Source organism: Equus caballus, chromosome 4 (genome assembly GCF_041296265.1).
Source record: "Equus caballus isolate H_3958 breed thoroughbred chromosome 4, TB-T2T, whole genome shotgun sequence".
NCBI lineage: Eukaryota > Metazoa > Chordata > Mammalia > Perissodactyla > Equidae > Equus > Equus caballus.
The window spans coordinates 112,386,119-112,413,536 of NC_091687.1; the positions used below are offsets into that span (position 1 = coordinate 112,386,119).

General features: G+C 53.8%; 1 protein-coding gene and 1 long non-coding RNA gene across 8 annotated transcripts in view; one reads left to right on the forward strand and one right to left on the reverse strand.

Moving 5' to 3' along the window:
• PTPRN2 (protein tyrosine phosphatase receptor type N2) overlaps positions 1-27,418 on the reverse strand; it is a 931,942-nt gene that overhangs the window by 224,720 nt on the left and 679,804 nt on the right. The gene's annotated exons all lie outside the window — the stretch shown is intronic.
• Positions 13,535-19,863, forward strand: LOC138923935 (uncharacterized). 4 transcript variants are annotated; one of them, XR_011438312.1, is made up of 4 exons: positions 13,535-13,778; positions 16,248-16,371; positions 16,552-16,683; positions 18,486-19,657. It is a non-coding gene; the product is annotated as an uncharacterized lncRNA (long non-coding RNA). The 4 variants fall into 4 exon arrangements; XR_011438314.1 differs by having other exon boundaries at positions 13,553-13,778; positions 16,273-16,371; positions 16,485-16,683; positions 18,486-19,863; XR_011438313.1 differs by having other exon boundaries at positions 13,553-13,778; positions 16,273-16,371.

Consider the following 27,418-nt stretch of genomic DNA (forward strand, 5'->3'; position numbering starts at 1 on the left):
CTCTACGTGATTTCTGAGCTATTAATAACAACAGAGCAACTCCTCCCTCAAAAGATGCCGACTTGCACCACAGAGGAGTTTTCAAAAGAAGTGCTCCAGGCGGTCTCCACACGCAGTTCCTGGGCGCGTGAGGAGGCGCCTGTGGGAGGGGCGCGGCCTCCCTCGGCCCTTGGCTGCAGGGCTCCCGGGTGCACGTCCTGTGATGCCAGCTGGCCCGGCCCCTCCTTGGAGGCCACGTCCTACCTGCTGCCACATCACCCTTCGTGTCACATAGGGAGCAGCCGCCACACGCGAGCCTCATCCCCGTGGGTGCGCGGGGTGCGAGGCCGGCCTGCCTGTCCTCGGGCATTCCCCGTCTCCCAAGTCAGGCCACATGAGGTGAGATTTGCAGAGAACACATGTGCACCCCACCAACGCCCCGAAGTAGAGAGAGCTCAGGGTGTCGGAGAGCAGTTTGCAGGGTGAAAGGGTTCGTAACGGGCACCCTGGGTCACAGGAGAGGAGAAGGGAAACGCTGTCATTCAGATCAGGGTTCCAGACATGGGTCCCAGGAGAGGTTTTGTCCTCAGGGCTCACCAGCGGAGCTCCAGAAGCCGGGCGCTGCTCACTGGGCTTTCTCCCTCTCACAACCGGCTTCCTGTTTGCTGGGAAGAGGCCGAGCGCCTGCCACATGGCATCTCCTTCCTCGCAGGCAGCAGGGCTGCAGCCACTCACACCCAGGCGTCCGTGCCCCATCCCAGCTCTGTGCACTTTCCACCCTCAGCCCCCTGCCCTGAGGCCAGCAGGGTGCACAGTCCCATCTCCAAGGAGCTCGCCCTTTCCAGAGAGAGCACTGGGTGGCCGAGGGCCTGTGAGCACGCCCCCGAGTCAGGTGCGATTGCAGCCCTCGAGCCTAGAGAGCATGGGGTGTGTCACAGCTGGCTCTGCCTCCATCACCTAGAAACACGTGAATAAAGGGGATCAAGGCTGTCTTACTCCATGCGGTCCAATAATAATTGGAGAAATCCGGGTAACACTCAGAACAGAGGGTCTTCATCGGGGGACGGGAGGTCCCCAAATCCCCAGGAGACTTGGGATGAATTTCAGGGATTCCTCTAACTCCTGAAATTGCATGCTGAGTCTTGTTTGTGCCTTTTCCCACAGGAGACCATAGCTTTCATCACAGGGGTCTGTGGCCCCCTTCCCCAAACCAAGACTCAGAACCACCTGGTCAGCCAGGAACTCAGGGCCTGCTGCCCATAGCCCAGGGCCTCACTGTCAGTGGTGACACAGTGCTTTCTCGGGCACAAATGATCTGAGATGGTCGTTGTTTTTCCTGAGGATGAGAAGTAGCCTCCCCATCCTGTGGTGCCTTGTTCTCATCCAGGGCTTCCCACCCCTCCTCCCGGTCAGCACTGCACCCTCGGGCATCAAGGGTGCCCAGCTCCCTGTTGGCCATGGTGTCAGCTTGCCCTCCTCTAGCTGCCACCTGGTCCCTTAGGAGGTGGTGCTGAATCCTGGAAGATGAGGATCTGGGGTCTACGTGGGGAGGGGGTGCAGTCTCACACAGGCCTGTCCCATCCCAGGGTGGCGGGCAGATGGAGGGCTAGGACGGTCACCCCACCGCTGACAAGGGGAGATTGCTCAGAGGTCCCTGGAAGTGGCTCTGAGGCGTCAGCGAGACTCCACTGGGCAGGGCCTCCTGGCTGACTCACCACAGGGCAAAGGGTAAAGGGCATGCTGCTCTCAGCAGGATCACTGCTGATGTTGACACACCCACAATGCAGGGAGACAGACAGCCCAGGGCAAGGAAGGGCCCCGAGAGTGGAGGCCACACGGAGAGACGACGGCCTCTCTGTGAGGGCCTCCTGCCCCGTTCGCCCTCCTGAAAAGTCCTGATCTACAGGAAAGGACTCCCTGAAGCACGAGAGACGCAACGGACACAGAGCAGCCGGGGCCCAGAGGGCTGTGGCCACCTGCAACGGCCATGGCGGCAGACGGCGGATCACATAAGGGGACGGTGTGGACGAAGCCCAGAGATAGCGTCCCGCCACGCCCGGCTACAGAGGAGTGGCCACAGTGAAGGAGCAAGCAGAGGCTCCTGTGCTTGGGAGGGCTGGCGGGTCCTGTCAGCTCCACCTGAACCAGGTAAACCTCCTCCTCAGACCCAGGAAGGAACGGCGGTCACGAGGCCCTCTGGTCTCTTCACAGACTGATGAAACGGGTCCCAGCCGTCCTTCCCCAGCGAGCCTCCTAACGATGGACGGACACTCCAAGGAAAGGACGTTCCTTCAGTCATAGCTCACATGTTTCATGAGGAAGGTGATGCCACTTGGGGGCATTTTGGGCCCCAGGTAGGGCGTCAGCTGGGGCATGTTTACAGTCACTCACAGTCATGGCTGCTACGTCCACAGGGAACCACAGGATTCACGGGCTGGCAGCCCCAAGTCAACCAGGAACTATTTATCAAACAGCTAGACGAGGCCGTCACTGTCCTTGTTCCTGGGACCAGAGAGAAGAGTGAGTGAGATACCACCTTGCTCTCCAAAAAAATCTAGTTGGATCGAGGAAACAGTTAAACTGGAACAATCTTGGGTAGCAAAAATTGGCGCAAACCAAGTTCTGATTACAGTTCCCATAAATACGTGGATCAGTGTGAGGACAAATCAAGGAAGTGGGTCACGGCCAGGGCTGAGGCTTGAGCTAAAATGCTTGGGATTTAAACAGCACCAAAATCCCAACTTTCAACGCTTACCACGGCTGTATCATTGAGGCTTTATAACTGAAAACAAAAACACAAAGAACCTCCCATCCTCAGTTTCGTGTAAAACGCGGGATCAGTGGAACCTTTAGTATGAAGTTAAATATGTGATGATGAATCAGCAAATATGCACAAACATGAAACCAGTCCCAGAGAATATCTCACTGCAGACACACAAGTCAGCTTTAAGGCTGCTGCTCGTTCAGAAGAGCCCTGGCCTTACTGCTAGAACAGCATGCTCACGGTGTGTGACCAGCGCAGACTGTGCCCCAGTCCTGCTCTGGCCTGGTTAGATGGGCTGCCTGAGAAATGGCCCAGTGGGGCTGACTGAGGCTGTGGGATTGACTCCTGTCAATTGAGGGTCGAGAGAAGACTGTTGGCCAAAAGTAGTCCCAAGGTTCAGACAGGAGGGGGCAGCAGAGAACAGCCAGAGAAGCTGTGGGCACCGGGTGGGGGGGGGGTGGGGAGATGATGGTGAGGTCGGCCGGGAGGAGGAAGGTGCGCAGTCAGATGGGCCGCGGGAGACGGGTGAGTGGAGGCCAGATAGCGGCCCGGGAAGAGCGCCTTCCATTTGGGTTGCCTCACTCAAGATCTCGTGAGACTGAGTTTGTCACCCAAAACCACACCTCTGCCTCGTTTCCTGAGTGCTGGCCTGGAGTACACAGTCCTAGATGTTCATCCCTGTCTGCGACAAAGCCACACTCGCGTGGAAAGTCAAGTATCGACCCTCAACCACTGATGAGCTAGTCCACCAGCTATGAATCTATTGAATTGTACCCATGATTTTGTTTCCATTAAGAACATAAAAAAGATGTGGTAACCATCCCCTGAATATGCAAACATCCTGGAAAGTTGTCCCATCACTTGAAGATGAAGGAAATGCATCTGTTCTAGCACAACCATGCCTAGCGAGACCCCGTTAGTGCCTTGGCCCACCGAGTTCTTTCCTGGGGTTCACCGGCTGCTCTCAAAACCCTGGATTTTGGGCTTGCCTACTGGCCTTTAGCTGTGGTTTTCCAAATTCCCTCCTCGTTTTTGAAAATTGAACATTGACCTGTCTCTCCCATTCTCTACAATTTCTAGAAGATCACCCAGAATTGTTCCAATGTTTTATCATAGATCATCTGGGTCCCTTGAATTCCAGCTCCCACAGGATAGGAAGCTGGGCCTGCCTGGAAGCGGCAGGTCTCTTCCAGGTGTGCTCACCTGGTATGAGCTTCAGGGGCCCCAGCCAGGCTTGTTCTACCCCGTCCGATCTTCTTTCTTCCTGATAGAAAAAGTGAAACTAAATTGTGCCACCTCTCTGTGTGGACACCCTGACCATGGCCTTGGGCAGCGGGCATCTCCTCACTCTTTTTCTTGCTCTGACCACAACTGTCAAAGTTTTGTGGCTCTTCTCACAGGTCCCATCTCAACTTGGGCAAAAACTTGGACAGACGCAGCAGGATAGGTTTCCCACTTCCCCGCCCACTGTGGGAGTGGGGCACCTGACCGTGCCCTCTGAAGACCCGGACCCCAGACCCGGTGAGCACCCTGAGGACGGTGCCCATAAGATGGAGAAGGAGCAGATGTGTTAGTGACATAATGCACTGAGTTGTTTCTGGAGAGGAGTCAGGGGTTGTTTTCCTCCTTCCCATCGTCCCATTCCGCAGGGCTCGATGCCTGTCTCCCACCCCCTCCCCACCGAGGCATACCAGATGGTCTTGTTTGATGCCACGGAGCAGGAGCCCAGGGAGGGGGATGCCTGGACACGGGCTCCTTGCTGCCCTTCGGGATGGGCTATCCGGTGACTTGTCCAGCATGACCTGCTGGATTCTCAGCTGTGTGGGACTGTGTGACAGGAAGGTTCCATTCCAGCAACTGGACCTCCCGAATTGCATGGCCACCACTAAGTGCATGGCTAGCAGGCTACACTGGACCAAGCTGGCTTCTTTATCTTTATTTCTAAATTTATCTACGCATCTCTGCTTCTTTCTTTGGGTCCCACTGCTTCTTCATCTTCACTGGTATCCTTTGCAGTTTCATACTCAGAGCACCATCTTGAGATCTTCCAGAACCTTCAGAGCCACCTCAACTTCCAAACCTGGAACTTCGGACCCTGCTATCTTCTCTGCGATCCACGGTCTGTCTTCCTACCCTGGTTTCTAGAATTATCTGTCTGTCTCTTGGATGTGAAGTTGCCTCTGAGACGAACCTGTGATTCATCACCTCCAGGAGAAGCCAGGGGTGCCTTCTCTGGCCCTTGGCCCCTTGGACTAAATATCTTGTCACCAGGCTGATTTTCTCGTCTGCATCAGGAACAGAGCAGCTGTCTCTTCTGCCTGACTGTGCAGTCGCCAGCGGTGTCTCACCTACACGCCTGTGCACACGCATACACATGCACGTCACTTCTCCTAGCTGGAGAACCTCGCCTCCTTTTCATTCCTTGAATAGGTTATTTCCTTCTTCTCCTAATCACAAAACCCATCCCTCATCTTAATGATGCTGTTGAGAGAGATATTTATACCCTATAATTAGAACTTCATGTTCATTTTATTAATTACCTCTTCTCTGCCTGTTGATAGGAAAAATATCTGAGGCTATAAAGTATGACAGCCTCTTCTCTACTCCACGTTTTTGAAGATGATAAACCCAATCAGTAGATTGCTGGCGGGGTTACAGATGGGGGAGGTTTGCCTTCCTTCCCATATTCAGTGTGATGCCCCCTTGGGGTGTCCACTCATCTTCAGGGGCGCAGCTTCTTACCATTTGTGTCCTGGACTCAAGTCCACCTCCTAGAGCATTGCCATGGAGCACACGGCCTTCAATGCCGCCGACATGGCAAGGGCGCATTCCCCTCGTCCTTTCTTATCTAAGTTCCTAATTTAGTCCGAAGAAGTGACCAAACAGCCTTGACCTCCAGTCCCTGGGTTCTCGTCCCAAATGTACTGACACCCCCAGTCCCTGCTGTTCGTTCTTTCCTGTGTGGCAGAGAGCGGACAGCCACCATGATGGGCAGGGCGCTCTGTCCCTCTGGCAGTCACTCCCAGGAGGAATCAGGCTGGCGTCTGGCAGTGCTGGGCCTTCACAAGGAGACACCACTACTCGGCTGAACCCTCCGCGACTCCCCTGACCTGTGCCTTTTACTGTCTGTGGACGTGGGGCGCAGGTGCTCACCTCGTGGGGCCCCTCCTGATCCTCGGCGTCACAGGTCCTGTTCTTGCCCAAGGAAGGGGTCCCTGCCAGGAGGTGCGTCCTCCCTTGTCTTCTCCACCATGGTGATCAGCCCTTGACACTGATTCTTCTCCACCTCTTCAGAATGTGCACTTGGTAGATCCTGTTTTCATTTGACTCTGCATTCCACCGAGATCCCCTAGCTCTCTGGATGGGCTGCAGAGTGCACAGGTGGTCCCTACCCTTTGCTCTGCTTCAGGTAGGGTGAGAAGCACTCAGCAAGACACAATTTCAGCTCCGGCAGGTGCAGCTCCCTCGCTTCATGTTGCCCTGGGGTCCCTGGGGACTCTCCCTGGGACTCACCTTTTGTGGCTGTCCTTGGTTCCGAGCTCAGAAACATCCCTCTCTAAGTCATTTTCTTTTCTCATTGCTCCAAGTGAACAACGTCACTACTGTTCCTATCACCGAATAGCAGCACCTCTTACTAAGCACTTCCCATGTCTCAGGCCCACACTGGCCATATGTTAACTCTTTATCTTTTACAGCAAGCCTGTGAGCTGATCATTGTCATTCCCATATATCGTACGAGGAGACTGAAGTCAGGAAGGATGAGGTGATGGGACATCTGATTGCTGTTATACAGAAAGCCAGGTGTGGTCCAGGAGTGTGGCCCTCTGAGTCTGTGCTGGTTACATCAACGACGCCTTCAATTCATAGGCTGAGTGGCTGGCAGTGGCCACAAACCACCACTAACTGACCCCTGCCCAGGAGCATCCTGGAGCACCGCCAGATCGAGGTCCATCCAGTGAAGCAGTGAGGACTCGCGGCCCTGCCTTCCGGCCTCAGCTGCACGGATGATCTGGGGACTCAGATCCAGGCACTCGACAAAGTTTCTGCCTCCAGGCCTGCAGTGGCATTGATGCACATGGCCGACACTGTGTAAACACTCGCATGAAGTCCTGCGATTGCATGGGCTGCCCACAGTGGTCTTGCTCTGAGACCTAGACAGGAGTAGGGTCTGGGGAAGGCGGTGGAGCACGGGAGGCTGCGCAGGAGCCAGGTGCCTAACAGAGAGGAGCTCAGCGGGCAGTCTGTTCCTCCCTGTCAGGAGCCAGAGGGAGAGGTCAGCCGCAGGGAGCCTGGACGCCCTTTAAGAGTGCCGGCGTCAGGGGTCTTCCTTTCTTTAGCTGTGCCTGCCCCACATGAGCCCCCCAGACTCGCCTGCTCTAGGAGATCACAGGAGAACAGATGACTGCAGTGGGCAGTGGGGCGTGACCTTGACGTCAGGAGGGGCAGCGGCCTGGGGGCTAGGGGCGCTGGACCCCCAATTGAGGTGGGACCAGAAGGAGCAAAGATGGGCCCTGAAGGTGAAGGCGCTGTGTGTTCGTGAGAAGGGGGCAGCAGGCCCGGCTGGAGGGCTGAGTTGAGATCACGCTCACAAGGGTGGGAAGAGGGGGCGGCTGTGGAGCACAGCAGCCAGGAGACATACTGAAGTCAACGGCTCTCCGAATGCTCCACAGGGCTCAGTCCTGGGCTGCCTGCTTGCCTCTCCCTCTAAAGACCACCTGGGCACACATGACCCCCATGTGGATATCTCTTGTCTTGAGTCCTCCGCTAAGCTCAAAATTTGCACACCTAATTGCTTATGATAAATCTGCATTTGGACACCCCGAATGTAACCTGGCAAAGCACGGCTCTTCATCTCACTGAAAGAACTGACCCCAGCCTGGCAGCCCCTTCTCAACACAGGGCATGGCCATCATCACCATGTGGTCCAGCCCCAAACCCAGGCCTTCTTAGTCCCCTTGTCCCTGCAGCCCCCGTGTGCAGCCTGTGCTGTCAGTTGGTCCAACCCCCGAATGCACACATGGAGCATCTGTTTATTCCCTTCCCTTTCCTTGCTCCAGTCTGGTGGGTCACAGCGTCACAGCTCCATCGGCTCCTGGAGCCGTTGAGTTGCCTCCTGTCTCCCATTTTTCTCCACCAGTCCCTCCCCTGCCATGGAATCCCAGGGGTCTTTCAAAACCATAACTTCACACTCAGCACCCCTGCTGGCTTTCCACCCTGCTGGGGATGGAATCCGAGGTCCTTTCCGTGTGTAGTAGGCTGTGGGGACATGGTGCCCTCCACTCTCTGGCTGGTCTTCCTTCTGGTCCTTGGTCTGTGTTTCCTCTCCTTCATCCTTTCCAGGTGAGCGTCTTCTTATCACTCCTGGTCAGCCCAGGCTCATGGCTCAGAGGTCTCCCGCCTCCACTCAGCATCTGTTTCACATCCCTCTGTTTATTTTATTCGCATCACTCATTATCTGAAATCACCTTGTCCATTTACTTGTCTGAAACGTAAGCTGCATAACGAGGTAGCTCTCACCAGGTGTCCCCACCTGGCCCCCAGCTCCTAGAACAGACCCGGGCATTGGGCTGCTCACAGCTGTGCTGAGCGGAGGGATGGGCGTCTGTGTGCATTCTGGTGCGCAGCCTGCTCCTTGCAGGAACGCCCTGGTGGAGACGCTCTGTGTGAACAGGTTCTGGCTCTTTGCCTCTTATACCTTGTTCATTTAAAATTTAATCAATACCTTGTTAAAGAGAGGGTTTTTTTAAAAAAAGGACTTTTAAAATATGAATATCCAATTCGCAGCTTGTGCTTCACAGCGGTGTTTACGGGACATTGGAATGCATTTTGCACGTCTAATCTGATTATGTGACACAGGTAGCAGTGACTCCACATCAGAAACTGAACGAAGACCAGGAGAGTAATTGATTCTGCTCGGCCCTCCCTCGGAGATCTGTCTCCCAGCTTCTCCTGTTGGAGCAACAACAGTAAATCAGGATAAATGCCATCGCTTATTGAACATTGTTTTCCCGTCTTGGGAAGACTGGCCGTGATTTATTCTCTGGGCTAGTCACGTTGCGGGAGTGCGGCCGGTGAGTTCCTCATTACTCCATTGGAGGGGGATGTTCTGCTCCCCTCTGGGAGCCGCCACACAGATTTTTTTAATGTCAAACCCTACATGAAAACAGAGCACAAATCCCCATTTCTGCCCCACTGGGCTGAGGAATCTGTGGGTGACAGGGTGTAGTAAAAACACATATTTAGCCTGCTTGAAAACAAACATTATCTTGAAAGAACGAAGGTGGGAATGTCTTAAAGACACATAGACAATTACTGACTCTCGGGGACAATCTGATGGACACCATATTATTCATTGCCCAACGACAATTGAGGAAAATTCGCAGGAGGAGAAGCGGCTGTTGAATACCTCAACGAAAAGTGCGATTCGGCGTCATCTGGAAGAGAAAGGAAACCGCTGGCAGAAGATGCGGGCTGAGCTCTCGGTCCTCAGCTCATGGCCTCCCTCCCAAACACTCATGCTCTTCTTGGAAACCAGCGTGACGTGTTTTACTATCAAATAGTTATTCTCATGTAGTTTCAGAGGCCAGAAGTCGGAAATGGTTTTGCTGGGCTAAACTGTGGTGCTGGCAGGACGGCACTCGCTCAGCCTGCAGGGACCAGTTTCTGGGCTCACAGCTCCTTCCCCCATCTCAGAGCCAGTGAGGCTTCCCCCTGTGACTCTGCTTCCTTCAGGTGGCCCTCTCCTCCGTGAGGTAAGGACACTTCACTTGAGACCTAGCCCCTCAACATGTCTTTGCTGTAAACTGTAGGTTCCAGGTTGTACGGTGGATCTCTAGACCTTATTCATCTTGCATAATTGACACTTTATACCCATTGATTAGTAACTCAATTGCCTAGTTCCCCAGCCCATGGCAACCACTATTCCACTCTCTGCTTCTATGAGTTTGACTATTTTAGATATCTCACATAAGTGGAGTCACACAGTGTTTGTCCTTCTGTGACTGGCTTACTTCACTCAGCATAAGTCCTGTAGGTTCATCCATGCTGTCACACATTGCAGGACTTCCTTCTTTTTTACGGCTGAATAATATTCCTTGTGTGTATGTGTGTGTGTGTGTATATATACCACATTTTCTTTATCCATCCATCCATTGATGGACATTTAGGTTGTTTCCACATCTTGGTTACTGTGAGCAGCGCTGCAATGAACATGGGAGTGCAGATATCTCCTCAAAATCCTGATTTCCATTCTTTTGGATGAATAGAAAGAAATGAGCTTACTCATCATTTGGTAGTTCAGTTTTAGTTTCTTGAGGAACCTCCACATTTAGCAGCATTTTGGACCATTTTGCATACCCACCAACGGTGCACAAGGGTTCCCTTTTCTCCACTTCTTTGCCAACACTTGTTATTCTTGTCTTTTTGATGACAGCCATTCTGAGGGGCATGAGGTGGTGTCTTCTGGCTTTGACTTGCATTCCCTGATGGTGAGTGATGTGGAGCGTCCTCTCAGGCGCCTGTCGGCCATCTGGGTGCCTTCTTTGGAGACACGTTGTAGTCCTCTGCTTGCTCTTAACTCAGGTCATTTGTATTTTCCTATGGAGTTGTAGGGGTTCCTTACATATTTTTGATATTAACCCTTTATCAGATATATGATAATATTTTCTCCTAATCTGTAGGTTGTATTTTCACTTTGTTGATGGTTTCCTTCGCTGTACAAAAGCTTTGTCATCTGATGCAGTGCCGCTTGTCTATTTTTGCTTTTGGTGTCATGTCTAAGAAATCATCGCCAAGACCAATGTCATGTAGCTCTTCTCTATGTTTTCTTCTATGGATTTTATAGACTTAGGTCTTATTAACCCATTTTGAGTTGATTTTTTGTATAGTGTAAGGTAAAGATCCAATTTCACTCTTTTGCATGTGGCTGTCTGGTTTCCCAGCACCATTTATGGAGGAGACCGCCCTTCCCCCACTAAGTGTTCTTGGTGCCCTTGTCAAAGATCAGTTGACTGTATATGTGTGGGTTTATTTCTGGGCTCTCTATTCTGTTCCATTTGTCTATATGTCTGTCTTTATGCCAGTACCATACTGTTTTAATTACTGTAGCTTTGTAGCATATTTTGAAATCAGGAAATGTTGCATGATTTTTTAACTGGCATTCTGGGTGGATTTTTCATGAAAGCAAAACATGTCAACTTTTCCTTTGTAATTTTTTCATTTCCAACTCACAGCTTCCTTAGATAGCGAAATAAACATTTTCTAAGAGCTCCTTGGGAGAAGCTATCGAAATCATTTGGTATAAACTTATGCAAGAATGGGTAATACTGATGTACCCTTACATATTTAGAGTTGAAATAAAGATCTTATTATGGGAAATTTAGAAACTGTGCAATCTCGGATTCCCTAAGAAATAGGCGCAAACCCTTGTTCTCCAAATTTTTATTATTCTTAATCATGTACAGACTACATTGCCCCACTGGAGGATGCACCCCAATGTCATAGTTTGGTAGTGCCTAACTCTAAAGGTCAGAAAAGATGAATTTCCTAATTCATGAAACAATTTGTTAAGGTTGGGGATTGCTCCCAGAGAGAACTTTCAGTTCCCAGCCAATAGCTCCTGACGAGTCATGATATGTGTAGGTGAGCACAGGTGTGCACACATGCACACTCTTCCCTCTACGTCCGCTCCTGCCCTTCTGCCCTCTCCGGGGGACACCAGCAGACCACCATTCAATCACAACTGAAGACCTTCTCACTCTTTATGGAGGCGTTTTTCTGTAGACAGCTTTGATGTCGCCTCCCCCACCCCGAGTCCTACCTCCAGGCCAGGGCTGGGCCGCATCCAGGGTGGTCACTCATTTTCTCTCTGCTATCGCCATTGTCACCCATGCTCCCTGTGTCATATTGGCTTCCACTGTCCTGAGATGTCAGAGGGCCCAGCGGGTCCTGTGGGCCAGCTTATCCCACAATGGTGGGACGAGGGACAGAAACTGCCTGGACCTGCTCCTTTCAGCTCTTGAAAACAAGCACAAAAGCCACCAGATACACTGACAGTCACACCAACGCTCTCAGATACAGTTTCCACTAAAACCAGAAAGGCGCAAATTTCAGTAAGAAATAGGATCATCTCTTCTTCTCTGATAACAATAATTATTAATTCCCCTCCTCCACAGTACTTTTTATAATATGCATTTGGAAGGTCTTTTTAAGACCTTGTTGTTTCATTAAGAAGCAAAGAAAAAATATATATATAATATCAGCAACTCAAGGTTTAAAGAAAAGGGAAGGGATGTCAGCTTATCAAGAATGAAACGTGGCTTATTCTCCAACAGTCTAGTTAAAAGTTCAAAGCACATTTTTCTTATAAATAGGCAAGAGAAAAATTCAGAGAGATGGGAAAGGAAGAAATAAGATTTCAAAACGTGCGAAGATTTTAAATGGGCAACAGGGAGGCACTGAGATGCATGGAGCACGCATCAGACACACGGCCCTGGTGTGTAACACACAGTAAGACTGTTCTGGTGTCAGTCGACGGTTCCCTGGCCTCGGTACCTGTTGAGGGGTCGGGGCGGGGAGGGACTTGGTTAGTATTTAAGTAAAAGGGAAATCTTAGCTAATAGCTCACAATTGTAACTTCAGTAAAAGGATCACATTTTGCAAACTAGAACAGGGAGAGAAACAGCAAGAGCGAGAGGCCCAGGTGATGGCACTGTGGACCCCACGGCGGGTCAGGGGAGCCTGGCTTTGTTCTAAAGAGCTGGGAGGGCCCGAGCGCAGCTGGTGAGCTCTGTCTGGTTCTGCCGTTCCACGAGGACACCTTGGGCTCCAAGACGGGGAACGCTCAGGGCACCAGTTGGGAACCTTCACACAAGCCGAGGCTCCAATGCACAGTCCAGGCTGACAGCAAAGCCCGGAGGATTCTGTGTCGGTTGCTGATGCTGTCCCAGAGCACGCAAGACTTGCTTACTTCCCTGCCTGAAGAGGAGCAGAAGGATGTGCGCATGCTGGAAAGCAGAATGTCAGAAGCCATTAAAAAACGTGTGTGCACGTGTATATGTATATGCATCTGTGTATGTGTATGATTATTTGTATATGTGTGTGCATACAGATGTATGTATGTATGTGTGTGTGTCTGTGTGTGAGTGTATACGTATAAAACTCTCTTGGTGTCAGCACTGAAAGTCCCCCATCCTGGGAACCAGCCCCAGGGAGGCTGGTGTGGCTGGTGACCCCATGGCAAACGCACACTGTTCATCAGCTAGCCCCAGTAGGAGGGTCCCAGGACGCCCAGCGGACACCCCGGCAGCCAGACGGCCTTAATTCTAGACAGCGACAGGGCCCTGAGCTGCTTGGGCTTCTCTTCGAGAGACCCCCCACCCCCAACCCACATCCCAGGTCCCCTCCCCACTACCCCAGCTGCAGAGCTGACTGTGGGGGCTTAGGACTGAGCCCTGAGGGCCCAACAGCAGGAAGATGGGTCTTTGAAGCCACATCTTACATTTTAAAAATTGGTGTGTATTTTGCAATCTGCTCTACAACATAATAATCTATGCACATTTTAATATGTCTATGCATGTTTTAGTATGAAAATAACTTTACCCCAAATCTTTGTGTTAAGTCAATGTTTCTGTCCTCGGTTGTTGTTTGTTGGCACAGCACCAGTACCAGGGTCAGTGCGTCATTTAGAGGATTCCAAGTTCAAGGGCAGGACTTGGCCTGTGGCTACACCCAAACCCCAATGACACTGGCCAATCCATCAGAGTTTAGTGTCAGCGGTGCCAGCCACTGAGCAGGGGGAGCACCGGAAATAGTCGCTCGACGATAAATGCGAACGTGCAGCCGAGTTCCAGAGTGTGCAAGCCAGCATTTCACGGGCTCTGAAATGGCTACGAATCCCTAGAAAAAGGAACAGGTGCTCCTGGCTCCCGGTGGGGTCTCTGCTCTAGACAGCTTCCCGAGCGGAGTTCAGCAACAAGAAACTTCATCGGAGGGGTTCAGATTCACTTTCTGAATCCATTTCCTCTGCCTGCAGGAGGTGAGTGCTATTTCTGTTTCAATCCTGACGATGTGCCCGAACGTCCAATCTGTGCGCCCGGGACTGCAGGCTCACGAGTCACTTGGCGGCTCGGCAGGCATTCTGGGCGTGCCTTCTCTCCCGCTGCCAGCCCCTCTCCAGCCCTCGGACCTGCACTCAGCTGGCGGGGGGCCGCAGAGCCTGTCGGCTGATGGGCTGGACCCAGGCCAGCCAGCCGCAAGGACTCGCAGCCTCTCCTCTCTTCTTCCCAAGACAGACAGGCGTGTGCGGGGCCTGCGGGCGTGTGGCGAGAGGAGGTGCTTGAGAATAACAGACAGATGAACGTTTGTGGAACAGCAGCTATTTCAGGCATTGTGCTACATCCCTAATTTCTCACTATTTTAGTAATTCTTCCTGTCAATTCTGGTAAATAAGCATCATGAGTCTCATGTTTGACAGAAAAAATACTCCCTACAGTCAGAAAGGTCAAGAAATTTGCCCAAGGTCAGATAGCTTTTAAGTGGGACTTAGATTTGAACCAGACAAACCCGCTTCAGAGCCGCTCGTTCTGGCTCTCGTCACACCATCTCCACACGCTGAGGACGTCTGGCTTCCAGGAGGAAACCACACAGCTGTCTTCAGCTGCTGGTGGGGCTGCTGGCTGGGGGCGCTCTGCAGACGGGCTGAAACCACCCATCCTCGGGAATGAGTCACGGCTTTGGGGTGTTGTAGGCTGAATTGTGTCCCCCCAAATCCATATGCTGAAGTCCTGCCCCTCAGGACCTCAGAATGTGACTGCCTTTGGAGACAGGGCCTTTAAAGAAGTGACAAAGGTAACATGAGGTCGTGCGGGTGGGCCCTGATCCAATCTGACTAGTGTCCTTATGACAAGAGGAGAGGAGGACACACACACACGAGAGGGACAGCCACGTGAGGACACGGAGAAGACGGCTGTCTGCAAGAAGGAGGAACCGAGTCCCAACCAGCCTGCTGTTTGAGGCCCCACAGTGGGGACACTGCAGAGCCCCCGCAGCGTTCTCAAGCTCAGAGGGGCTTCAGACTCCTGAGGCTTCCCTCCTTTGCTCACTTCACCTGTGCCGTCCCGGGGAACAAACGCCCTGCCCAGGCGGACACAGAGGCAGCCGCAGTCACCTTGGCTTCTTCACGTGCAGAGCGGGTGACACTGTCAGGGGTTCAGTCTCTCAGGAACCTTCCAAGGTTTCAGCGTTTCCATGGGGTTGAGAAATAACTTCTGGGTCAGGCGTGCTGTCTCTGAGGGTTCTGACCGGTACTGGGCGGCCACAGGGGCAGGCGGGGCTGCTGAGGTGGGTGTGAGCCTCACAGCACAGACTTCCACCAGCTTCTCACGGAGCAAACTCAGCCCGGCGGGGAGAGCCGTCTTCCTGGGATCCCACGGAAGGAACCCAGCGGCATCAGTGGGTATTGGAAGTTGAGTGGACTTGAGGTGGGGAGTTCTCCATTCACATTAAACCACAAAAGCTTTCTTGGCCCATTCAGGAAGCCAGAGAATTGCCCCTTATCTGGGTCAGAGTCTCCACAGGCGTCGCATCTCTCCAGCGAAGCCATCCTCACAGCCCCCTCAGCCCCACGCACCACCAGACCTCAGGATCCCGGGTCTCAAAGCCACTCCTCCCCACCTCCCAGGGGTGGGCTTCCTCTGGGCTCTTCCTCTTGCTGGACTGTTGTCCTGCCCCCAGCGGCCACTCCTGACCGCCCTGCATCGCCAGCAGGCCTTTATCCCAGACTCCACGTCCCCCTCGGATCTAATCCACAGCCCAGTGAAACGTGTCCGAGCCCGACTCCTGATGTCCCCACCTGCCCCCACAGTTCCCATTTCCAGAATCTTCTTTGCTTGTTGAGGCCCCAGACTTAGGGCTGGGAGAAGTGGAGCCCCCTCCAGGTCACTCTCCCTCGGTGGGACGCTTGGAGATCTGCGCCCCTCTCTTCTTGACCCCACATGCCTGGGTAAGTGCCCCTGACTGGTGGTCTGTCCTGACCCTCAGTTCTGCAGAAAAAGGGGGTCCTTTTAAGGGCAAAATACCATTTGCCCACAGACTGCAAGTCTTCGTAAGCCTGGTTCCTGTCCCGAGAACCACTGACTCCCAGCAGAGGATGTGCCTCCAGGAGCTCCCGTTCTACAGTTCAGAGCGCTGGAGTATTTTTAACACCAGTCACACAGGAGGGTCGGATGGCTGCAGAGCCCCTGGGGAATCCAGAGGGGCCAGGAGAGACCCCTGGGCCAGCAAAGCAGCCCTCAGATCGCAGCTCTGTTGTCAGAGCCGAGCCCACACAACACTCAAGCTCTCAGGAGAGGACCGCCAGCCCCCTGGGCCCCCCGAGTGTGGCAGAGCCTCCCTCCAGCCAGCCCACCCTGAGTGCCCAGACCCGCAGGAAGCAGACACACGTGGAGGTTTTATGGCTAAGGATGCAAACATAATGTGTCCCCCAACTTCTCAACCTACTCACTAGGTCTTTCTGCTGTTTCCACGAGCAGACAAAAGGCAGCTCTATTCGCCCCAAGCCCCAGCCACAAGCTGTGCTTCTTGATGGAGAAGGACCAAGACCTGGGGCCCCTTCCTCCGGCTCCTGGGGGGTGAGTAATGCCCTTCCTAAGGGGTCACATAATCTGCAAGGACAGCCCTGCAGAGGGTGGGGCGCCCAGCAGGGCCAGGAGTCCCGAATTCCAGAGCCTTCTTTAATCACAAGGATAAAGAACACAGGATTAATGAGCAGCTGACTGAAATTATCTGGAATTTTTCCTAATTGTGAGAAGAAAGAAATTGCCAGAGGGGACTGGGGAACTACGCAGTGGCTGAGAAGCTGGCCATCAGAAGAATGAAAAGATGACGGCAGTCCACTCTGGCCCTCCGCCTTTCATTACCCAGTGTTGCCCTGAGATAACCAGGTATTCTGCCAATTTCCATTTAATTTATAGCAAGGGAGGGCTGTAATTTCACGCATCTAACCCACAACAGGATAAAGGCAGGGGTTCACGCAAGCAGAGCCTGACCTCATGGAGAGGGACCACTCTTCTCCCCGTGGTGGTTTCCATCTGGAGCCAGCATAGTGCAAGCCGGGGTCTTAGTGGAAACCCAGCCCCTCCCTCCCAAATCCAGCAAACCTCATCTTCGGCTCAGAAGTCACAGATTCCTGTTCACTTTCCACCCTCCTCCTGGCTAATTATTTGAATTGGGCCCCCTCCCTCCCCATAAACTTCTGTAATTTTAAAAAGAGATAACTGGGTGATTGACGGGCGATGGAGGAAAAATGACAGCAGCGTTTACAGGGTGTCAGCTACGTACCGGGCACCTCGCTGAAAACCTTACTACATTACATCATCCCTCCAGAACCAAAATGAGCAAAACCCTGTAAACACACATTTTAGCAACCTGAGTCATCCCGGAGATGGCAGTGACCCGGCCCAGTCACTCGCTGGCTGGTAAGAAGTGTAACTGCACTGAGAGCCCGCCGATGGGCTCCAGGACCTGAGCCCCTCCAGCCTCGCTCCTGCGGTGGGGGAACATGTCCATCACGGCGGGAACTCGGGGGGTGAGAGCTCGGGGGCCAGGAACGCGGGGGGCGGAGGAGACGGGGAGGGGCATGAACGCAAAGCAGAGGACAGACCAGGGTCCGACAGCAGGTCCAGGCGACAGCATGTGAGATTTGAACAATTTGCTAAATTTTAAAGCTCAGTAGACGAAATCTGGTGAGCCCACTTTTACAGAAAAGAAAGTCCAGTTGTTTAGGAAAAAGACCAAGGGAAACCCCCGGGAGTACGGGCGGCAGGTCACAGGCGATTTCAATCGTCTTCTTACGGCATTTTCGAAACCCTGGGAGGATCACCCGCCACTTTTCCTTAAACGGCACTATGGCTCAGGACCACAGAGGGAGGGACGGCGAGGATGGCCAGGATGCCGAGGAAGTGGGAGAGGAGCCGGGAAGGGGCTGTCCACGTGCAACCTCTGGGGCACCCCGCTTGCTGTCTCCGGCTGGTGAAGGGCTTGCTCACGGGCACCAGCTGCTGGGCCTCCTGGAGTGGTCAGCCAGGCACATGCCGCACAGCGTTTCTGTAGCACCGACGCCTGGTTTTATTTCATTTTTTTAAGGAAAATCTCAGCCAATGTGAAGGCAACCCACCAAGGGATGTTTTCCGCAGGAGCTCGGAGGCTGGTGGTTACCAGTGAGGGCGGCTGCAGGGGGATCCTGAATACAGGCGCAGGAGGCAGAGGCCTGGGTTGAGCCCCCGGTCAGGGGGCCCTCAGGGAGGTCTCTTCCTCGTCTGGGGAATGGGCAGGCCTTCCCTTCTTTGAGCCATGTGGAGACGAGTGGAGATGGTGCTGCCACAGCATGTGGTGAGGGCATGTGGAGACGGCCGCCAGGGTTAGTCTCGGGGCCTCCTGCTGACCCCCGTGGGGTCGGTGCCACCAGGACTGGAGAGTGAGACCCAGGTTTGGGGGCTCAGCTGGAGGGTGCCTGTGCCGTTAGCTGAGCTGATGGGCAGAGGTTGTCTGAAAGCCCGCGGTGGGAGCGCTTCTGCCCTGTCGCGGGCGGTGTGGCTGTCCCGGGAGCAGGACCCTCCCAGACGCCCCACCTCTCGGCAGGGGAGGTCCTCGGCGGGCTGGTCTCAGGCTGGCCTCTCGTCCACTAGCGCCCGCTGGGTAGGATCTGGAACCACGCAGCACTGAGTTTCCTTCTATTTCTGTCTAGTTGCTCATGGCAACCTGAGATGCGTCAACTAACAGCGAGAGATTACAAAGATGCTGCAAGCAGACCTGCAGAAGGTCCCCGGCCGGCAGGAAAACCACCACTGATTCAGAGGGCGATCTGGAGACACAGGGACCATTCTTCGGCCACTTGGGAATGTCCAGAGAACCAGAGACCTCCCATGGCCACCCTGCAGGAGGCCTCGCCCAGGAGAAGTTTTGGTACAGACGGTCAGGAAGCCAGGGGGAGCTGGGGAGAAGGAGAAAGGGTGCCTGCCCACGCCGCCCTGGGCAGAGACAGTGGGCAGGCCCAGGAGGAGACCACTGAATTTGCAAAATGAAAAATATGCACAGATTTGTAGCTGAGTCTTGGATACGCCGGGTCCTAGCTCCACTCTGGGAGCCTGGAACAAACTACTTGACTCAAAGTGCCTTCTTTTTCCCTCATACCAAACCCGATAATGAGGATCATTGGAGGAAGAACACCACCACCTCATTGGAGGCGCCCCTCCCTGCTCCTTCCAGGGCTTTCACAGCCCGCCTTCACGGCATTCTAGGACTGTCCAGTCCCCTCCTTACTGCACAGCTGCGGACACTTGCGTGACCTCCTCACATGCAAGTCAAGCACAGAGCTTGAAGCTCACAAGACAAGCAGGGCTCTGCCCCACTTCACGTGACGGGGCCTCAGACAGGAGGGCGGGGCTCTCGAATATTCCACAGCTCCGAAGGCTTCACATCCCACTGCCTCCCAAAGCCACTGTCAGGCCGCAAACTTCATTTTAGCCTCCGACTTCTTTGGCCGCCTCTCACAACATGACGTGTGAGATTGTCTCGCCAACTGAGTCAGCACACACGATCAGCCGACACGTGTCCACAGAGAGATTAGGTCCCAGCTCACTGCTCCAAGTGCCATAAACAGGAAGCGGGTCACAGTCATGCAGAGCAACCGGCTTGGTGTCAGAAGACCCTCCAGGTCGGGGGAGGCTCTGGGTTGAGGTGGGACGTGGGCGAGGCAGTGACCAGGAGCAGGAGGCCTGACTTCCGCAGAGCCCGGTGCTGAGGGAGCCGGGAGGCGTTGACGCATCCTGGGCTGCTGCCACCTCAACAGCTTTCCTGTAGAAGGCTTCCAATGCGAAAATTTGCTTTACCAACAAATATATAATGGACTTAACTCATTCTGCGGAGTGCGGATTAGGTCCTTTTCAACTAACTCTAATTTGTAGACAACTAACTCTGTACATTTTGACTGTAAATGCTCTGGAGTTGTAACCTCCAGGCTCTGTGTCTCCCGCTAGGATGGGAGATGCCGCTGGAATGCAGAGACGCTCTGCTGGGCTCTCCACGATTGTGTCCTCTTTACCGAACAGGCTGCTCCAAGCTGACCCTGAACGTCTCTGTTGCTCTCAGCCCCATAGTCATGGGTACCCACTGATGTCGTGTATACGATGAGCTCAACCTCGTGGCAGGAGGGAAGCGATAAGCGACGTGCTTATCACGTGCAGGCAGTGGTGGAGGTGACAGTCCTGTGTCTTTCTGGAAGGAGAAGTCAACACAAAACCAAGTGGTTGCCCTGGCTCCAGAGATGGCAGCTCTATCAGGAGGCTCATCCCTGACAGGATAGACTCCTAGAACAACAGGACGGATCCCCTAGAATGACAGGACGGATCCCCTAGAACAACAGGACGGATCCCTAGAACAACAGGATTGATCCCCTAGAATGACAGGATGGATCCCTAGAAAGACAGGATAGACCACTAGAACGACAGGACGGATCCCATAGAAGGACAGGATGGATCCCTAGAATGACAGGATGGATCCCCTAGAACGACAGGACGGATCCCCTAGAACAACAGCATGGATCCCCTAGAATGACAGGATGGATCCCCTCAAATGACAGGATGGATCCCCTAGAATGACAGGATGGATCCCCTAGAACGATAGGACGGATCCCCTAGAACAACAGCATGGATCCCCTAGAATGACAGGATGGATCTCCTCAAATGACAGGATGGATCCCCTAGAATGACAGGATGGATCCCCTCAAATGACAGGATGGATCCCCTAGAACAACAGGATAAACCCCTAGAACGACAGGATAGATGCCTATAATGATAGGATGCATCCCCTAGAACGAAAGGATGGATCCCTCGAATGACAAGATGGATCCCCTAGAATGACAGGAGGGGTCCCCTAGAACAACAGGATGGATCCTTAGAACAAGATGGATCTCCTAGAATGACAGGAGGGGTCCCCTTGAATGACAGGATGGATCCCCTAGAACGACAGCATGGATCCCCTAGAACAACAGGATGGATCCCCTAGAATGATAGGATGGATGCCCTAGAACGACAGGATGGATCCCCTAGAACAACAGGCTAGGTCCCTAGAATGACAGGACGGATCCCCTAGGACAACAGGATGGACCCTTTAGAACAACAGGTTAGATCACCCAGAAGAATAGGATAGACCTCTACAACAACAGGATGGATCCCTAGCTGTGCAAGTATTTGGCCCTGGATCCAGGTATAACTGAGTTGGGAGAGCCTGCCATGGCTGTGCCTGCTCCACATTGGTCACCCTTCTTCCTTGCTGACGGGAGCAGTGTGCCTGGCTCCAGGCATGTGTCCTGGTGTAACCCAGTCAGAACCGCTCTCTCCCTGCTGAGCCCCCATTGCAGCGAGGGGAACCGTGGGGCTCGGTGCTGTTGGGTCAAGGGGTACAGGAGGACCTGCTTGTGGAGGCTCTTGGCCAGGGTCTTGTTCTTCCTGAGGCACAGGGCAGATGTGACAGGGGCCACTACATCCCCTTGTGACACAAAGCACCAGAGAGACATCTTTGGTCACAGATGCCCATGTCCACATGCTCAGGACGGTGAAGCAGAAGCATGGCAGGTGTGGATCTGCATGGCATCTCGGGGCTGCTGCCTGGGTGTTCACTCTTGGTTGAGATGACCAGCTGTCTTCACTGCTCACTCGGGTTCCATGACTTGTAGCCAAAGGCATTTGTAATGGATAGTGTGGGTGACAGCAAAATATTCACAGGAGGCTGCGAATTAGACCAGGAAAATCAACACAATATTGATGATCGATAGGCAAAGTCACCTCAGAATTCAGGCAGAACAACCGAGAGGCTCAAGTGGGAAAAGTGGAGATGCCTGGTGAGTGATGCATGGCATCAAGAACTGAAGGCGAGGGGGCTGACAGAAGAGCTGGTCCCGGCCAGGCAGACAGGAGGCCAGGTGGGACTCCCCGTGTGTTTCGGGAGGGCGGTGCTGACTCCCAAGTGGAGAACTCTGCCTCCCTCAGAAGGGAAGCCAGTCACAGGGTCAACGTGGGTCTCAGTGCTCTTGCATAGCCTCAAGCCCCCACGCTCAGACTCTGTGTCCATTTCCCTGCACACTGAATCTGTTTCCTGTGTCGCTGGCTACATAGCAAGCACACCTTAGTCTTGTGGTTCTGAAACCTGATCCAGAGTCAGACTTGAGGGGGGCTTGTTAAAACACCAACGGCTGGGCACCCCAGGGTTTCTAAGGCATTAGGGCTGAGTGGGCCCAAGAATCTGCATTTCCATCAAGTTCCCAGGGGTGCTGGGAGTGCTGAGGCTGCTGGTCTGGGGACCCCACTTTGAGAAGCACCACCACACAAGCAGTTGGTGACTTCAGAGGTGGCTCCCCCTTGGATGTTGTCACAGCTCTGCCCCAACAGCTCCTGGAGGCTATCAGACTGCGTCCATCTCAACAAGACTGCGCCCCCCTCAGAAGACGTTGAATCCCTAACCCCCAGGGCCAGTGGATGTGACCTGATTTGGGAACAGGGTCTTTGCAGATGATCAAGTTAAGATGAGGTCATCAGGGTGGGCCCTAATCCAGCATCATGAGTGTCACTATAAAACAAAAAGGGGAAACTGACCAAGACAGGCACATGCAGAGGGGACAGGATGTGAAGACACCTACGCGTCCAGGACCGTCTGAGGCCACCAGAAGCTGGGAGGCCTGGAAGGATGCTCCATCCCAGGGACCAGCCCCACCCACACACTGATCTCAGAATTGCAGCCTCAGAACTGGGAGACGTCAGCTTCTATTGTCTCGGCCCCCCAGTGAGACTCTGTCATGGCAGCCCCAGGACTCTAGCACAGTGGGTCAGACTAGCCTTCCGCCAAGTAGCTGTGACCAGGGCCTACTCAGGGAGTGATTCTGGGCCTCATTTTCTCTGTATTTTAAAATAAAAGTCATTGAGGATACTAATTAGGATTTCTGAGAATGCCATGAGAGGTCAGAAGTGCAGATAAAATGTGCCCTTTATTACAATGTGAGGACACAGGAAGCACAGCCTGAGCTCACTGGGTACAGGCTGGGCTGCTGTGCACAAGTGTATCACCAAGCAGAGCTGTGAGCGAGCTTCGCTGTGCACTAACCTGGCCCCAATCATTGTCCTGCTTCAGAGGGAACCCGATGGCCACACTTGTCCCAGGCCTGGTGCTGGGATGTCCTGTTTCCTCTGCTTCAGATCTTCCCACGGTTCACCCTCCCATCCATGCATGTAAGAATGCACACTCTCATTCATGCACGCACGAGATGCACTCTTGCTCATGTGTGCAAGAACACACACTCTCATTCATGCACGTATGAACATGCTTGCTCATGCATGCAAGAACATGCACTCTCATTCATGCACGTATGAACATGCACTCATGCTCACGTGTGCAAGAATGCACACTCCCATTCATGTATGTATGAACACACGCTCTTGCTCATGTGTGCAAGAACATGCACTTTCATTCATGCACGTATGAATATGCTTGCTCATGCATGCAAGAACGCACATTCTCATTCATGCACCTGTGAACACACTTGCTCACACAGGCAAGAACGCACACTCTCATTCATGCATGTATGAACACACTCTTGCTCATGCACATAAGAATGCACACTCCCATTCTTGTATGTATGAACACACACTCTTGCTCATGCGTTCAAGAATGTGCACTCTCATTCATGCACCTATGAACACACTTGCTCACACATGCAAGAATGAGCACTCTCATTCAGGCATGTATGAACACACACTTGCTGATGTGTGCAAGAATGTGCACTCTCATTCACACATGCATGAGCATGCACTCTTGCTCACGCATCCAGGAATGCACACTCATTCATGCACCTATGAACACATACTTGCTCATGCATGCAAGAACATGCACTCTCATTCATGCACATGTGAACACACTCTTGCTCATGCATGTAGGAACACACACTCTCATTCATGCACATATGAACACACATTCTTGCTCTTGTGTGCAGGAACACACACTCTCATTCATGCACCTATGAACACACTCTTGCTCATGCATGTAAGAACTTGCACTCATTCATGCACCTATGAGCACACATTCTTGCTCATGTGTGCCAGAACGCACACTCTTGTCTGTGTCTGTATGAACATGCACTTGTTCCTTCATGAGTCTTGCTCACGGTGGCAGCCTGAGAGGATGTAAGCAGAATTCCAAGAAAAGAATCCCAGAGACATGCAGCACCGGCAGGCCTGGTCCTACTCCCCAACGTGGGCTCTTGCAGGACCAGCCACTCACACAGCATCTGCCTCCTTCCTGGGCCACAGCTGCCTTGTGCAGATGCCTCATGCAGACTCGCTGCCACTGGTGAGTGTCAGCCCGCAGAGCATGAGCAGAGGCCATGTGCTGCCTGCAGCCCCGTCAGTACCATCTTCCAAGCACATTTCTCGCCCTGACTGGAGCTCTGGGGGACAAGTGGGCCTGGAAGCCAGAGGCCGGCAGAGTCTGTGTCAGCCTGGACCTTGGAAAGACCCCCAGTCAACCAGATTTTCTTGGAGCAAGAGATCAATGTTTATGGGCTGAGTCACGACAATCTTGGGGATGTCTCCTGTGGCAGCCAGGTTCTCTCCACTACTCTGCCTGTCTGCATGAAGCTACCTGCTGATGCCTGGCCTGGACTTGCTCTGGGAGGAGAGAGTGGGGCCGGGGTGGATTTGGCGCCGTGTCCTTGGGGCGGCACTCTGCATCGCTTGCTCCTCTACCTCCTTTCCCATCAACACAGGATTCAGATAGCCTACAGAATTTCCCTTCTCTCTTCCCACCTCCCTTTCTCTTTTCTCAGGAATGTCCTGTCTCAGGTAAGAGCTGGAGATAGCAGGGTGGGAGTGTGACGGGGGCAAACCTCCAGGACATCCCAAAAGGCCTGCTGGCCACCAGGCTCTGCTTGACCCCAGGCAGTTGATGGACACCCCCTGAGCCCTGCGGGCATCCAATGCGGTCACGCAGAGCAGTGCTGGTGGACCTGGCACATGAGGTCCTTGGGATACACCAAGCTCCCTCTTCCTTCCCAGGTTGCTGACGCATCACACAGACAGGTCTGATTCAGTTCACCCTTCACATAAAACTCCTCCCCATGTTTGCAGGAGAGAAGACCATGCATGTTTTGGGTCTCCTTTCATCCCTGCATTTTGCTTGGTGCACCTGCAGTAGTTGTGTCTAAATAAGAGAGGGCGCTATGCGCCCCCAAACGAGGAACGATGCAGTAAAAAGGCAGCAACCAGCTCCCCTCTTCTCCCTTTGCCTCCTGCAGGGAAACAGGGGAGCTGACGGCATCTGAGGAAGGGATGGGGGGCATGTGGTAGCAAGACGAAATAAGTGTCAGCATGGTAGTGTGGTCTCAGGAGCCGGCCCACAGTGTCCCCATGGCTCCGTTCCTCCCAGCAGATCGGGACGGTGGTGTGGTCTCAGGAGCCGGCCCACAGTGCTCCCACGGCCCCGTTCCTCCCAGCAGATCGGGACGGTGGTGTGGTCTCAGGAGCCGGCCCACAGTGTCCCCATGGCTCCGTTCCTCCCAGCAGATCGGGACGGTGGTGTGGTCTCGAGAGCCGGCCCACAGTGCTCCCCCGGCCCCATTCCTCCCAGCAGATAAGGACGGTGGTGTGGTCTCAGGACCCGGCCCACAGTGCTCCCCCGGCCCCATTCCTCCCAGCAGATAAGGACGGTGGTGTGGTCTCAGGACCCGGCCCACAGTGCTCCCCCGGCCCCATTCCTCCCAGCAGATCGGGACGGTGGTGTGGTCTCAGGAGCCGGTCCATAGTGCTCCCCCGGCCCCATTCCTCCCAGCAGATTGGGACGGCGGTGTGGTCTTAGGAGCTGACCCACAGTGTCCCCATGGCCCCGTTCCTCCCAGCAGATCAGGACAGTGGTGTGGTCTCAGGAGCCGGCCTACAGTGCTCCCCCGGCCCCATTCCTCCCAGCAGATCCTCTTCACTGAAGACAGCCAAAGACCAAGCAGCTCCTTCTCTGCCTCAGAGAACAGAGAGGAGAACGTACTGGGTAACACTGCTGACGAGAGACACTCCAGCCCTCACAGACCAACGTCAGGAGCTGGTTCCTGTCAGGTTGCAAACGAGGCCAGAAGGGGAGTCTGGAGCCCCTGCAGCAGGGGTGTGGGCATGCATGTGTGTTTCTGTGTCTGTGTGTGGGGTGTGTGTAGTATGTGTGTTTGCATGTGTGGTATGTCTGTGTTGGTGTGTGGTGTGTGTATAGTGTGTGTGTCTGTGTGTGTGGTGTGTTAGTGTGTTTGAATGTGTGTAGTGTGTGTTTGCATGTGTGTGTGTCTGTGTGTGGTATGTGTGTAGAGCATATGTTTGCACATGTAGTGTGTGTGTCTGTGTGTGGTGTGCATATAGTGTGTGTTTGCATGTGTGGTGTGTGTGCGGCGTGTGTCTCTGTGTGTAGTGTGTGTTTGCATGTGTGGTGTGTGTATCTGTGTGTGGTGTATGTTTGCATGTGTGGTGTGTGTCTGTGTGTGGCCTGTGTGTAGTGTGTGTTTACATGTGTGGCGTGTATGTGGTGTGTGTTTCCATGTGTGGTGTGTCCGTGTCTGTGGGTTCAGATCTATTGATCACGTGCCGAGGACCCGATGGGTGCCTGGCGCTGTGGAGCTGCTGGGGCACAGGACAGAGTCTGCAGTCCCGTGGTGGAGAGAAGTGAGCAGGACGTCTATGAAACGGGCCACACGACACACGAGGCTGAGGGGCTGTGGAGGGATGTGGGCTGGGGCAGAGGGAAGCACAGCCTCGCACCATCCGGGGCTCCAAGACACTCCTCAGAGGGGCTGGTTCCACAAGGAGAACCAGGAGGAAGCTGGAGGGACTGCAGGTGGGGCCGATCTGAGAAAGCGCTGCCGGGAAACAGCTTCCAGAAGGGCAGCCTAAGTGGGTGGACGGGGCTGAGTGACATGGGAAGGTCCCAGGCTTGAGTCCCTGGGGCTCTAACCCAGGATAATTTCCTCATCTGTAGGAGGAAGCGAATAGTAGCATTTACCCTGCAGCATCATCCGGAAGGCTCAATGTTAATTCTAGTGAGAAACGTGAAACATCACAAAATGCTTTTATGATTACTTACTTAACTCATTAAATGTGTGCTGGGTACCAGGGTGACTCAGCCACAAACGGAAGGAGGCTCCTGCCTTGCTTTAAGCTGCTCAGACCCCCCGTCCCTGAGGCTGAGCCCGCGGGCGCCATCAGTGCCTCCTCGTTTCAGAAGACAGAGCTGCGACCCGTGTCCCCATGGGGCTCTCCGTCCCCGGGGCTGGAGGCTGGATGGCCCCCTCTGGGTGGTCTGGGTGGGGATGCTGGTTGCTGGCCTGGGTCAGCTCTGTGGGCTGTGAGAACCGGGTCGGGCACCTCTCCTGGTGCTCCATCAGTCCGGGATGAGGGCTGCCCCTCAGAGTTGACTTTGGCTCCGGCTGTCTGTCTCTCTGAGGGGCGAGTCCCTCTGCGGCAGGGAGAGCTGCTTTTGTCTGGGCTTAGGGACAAGCCATGCCCAGTGTCCCCACAGCACAGCCCTGGCGCCTCTGGGGTCAGCGGGTGGAGTCTTTGGTGTAAGAGATGAGGTTTCACCGGCTCCAGGTAACCAGTGCCG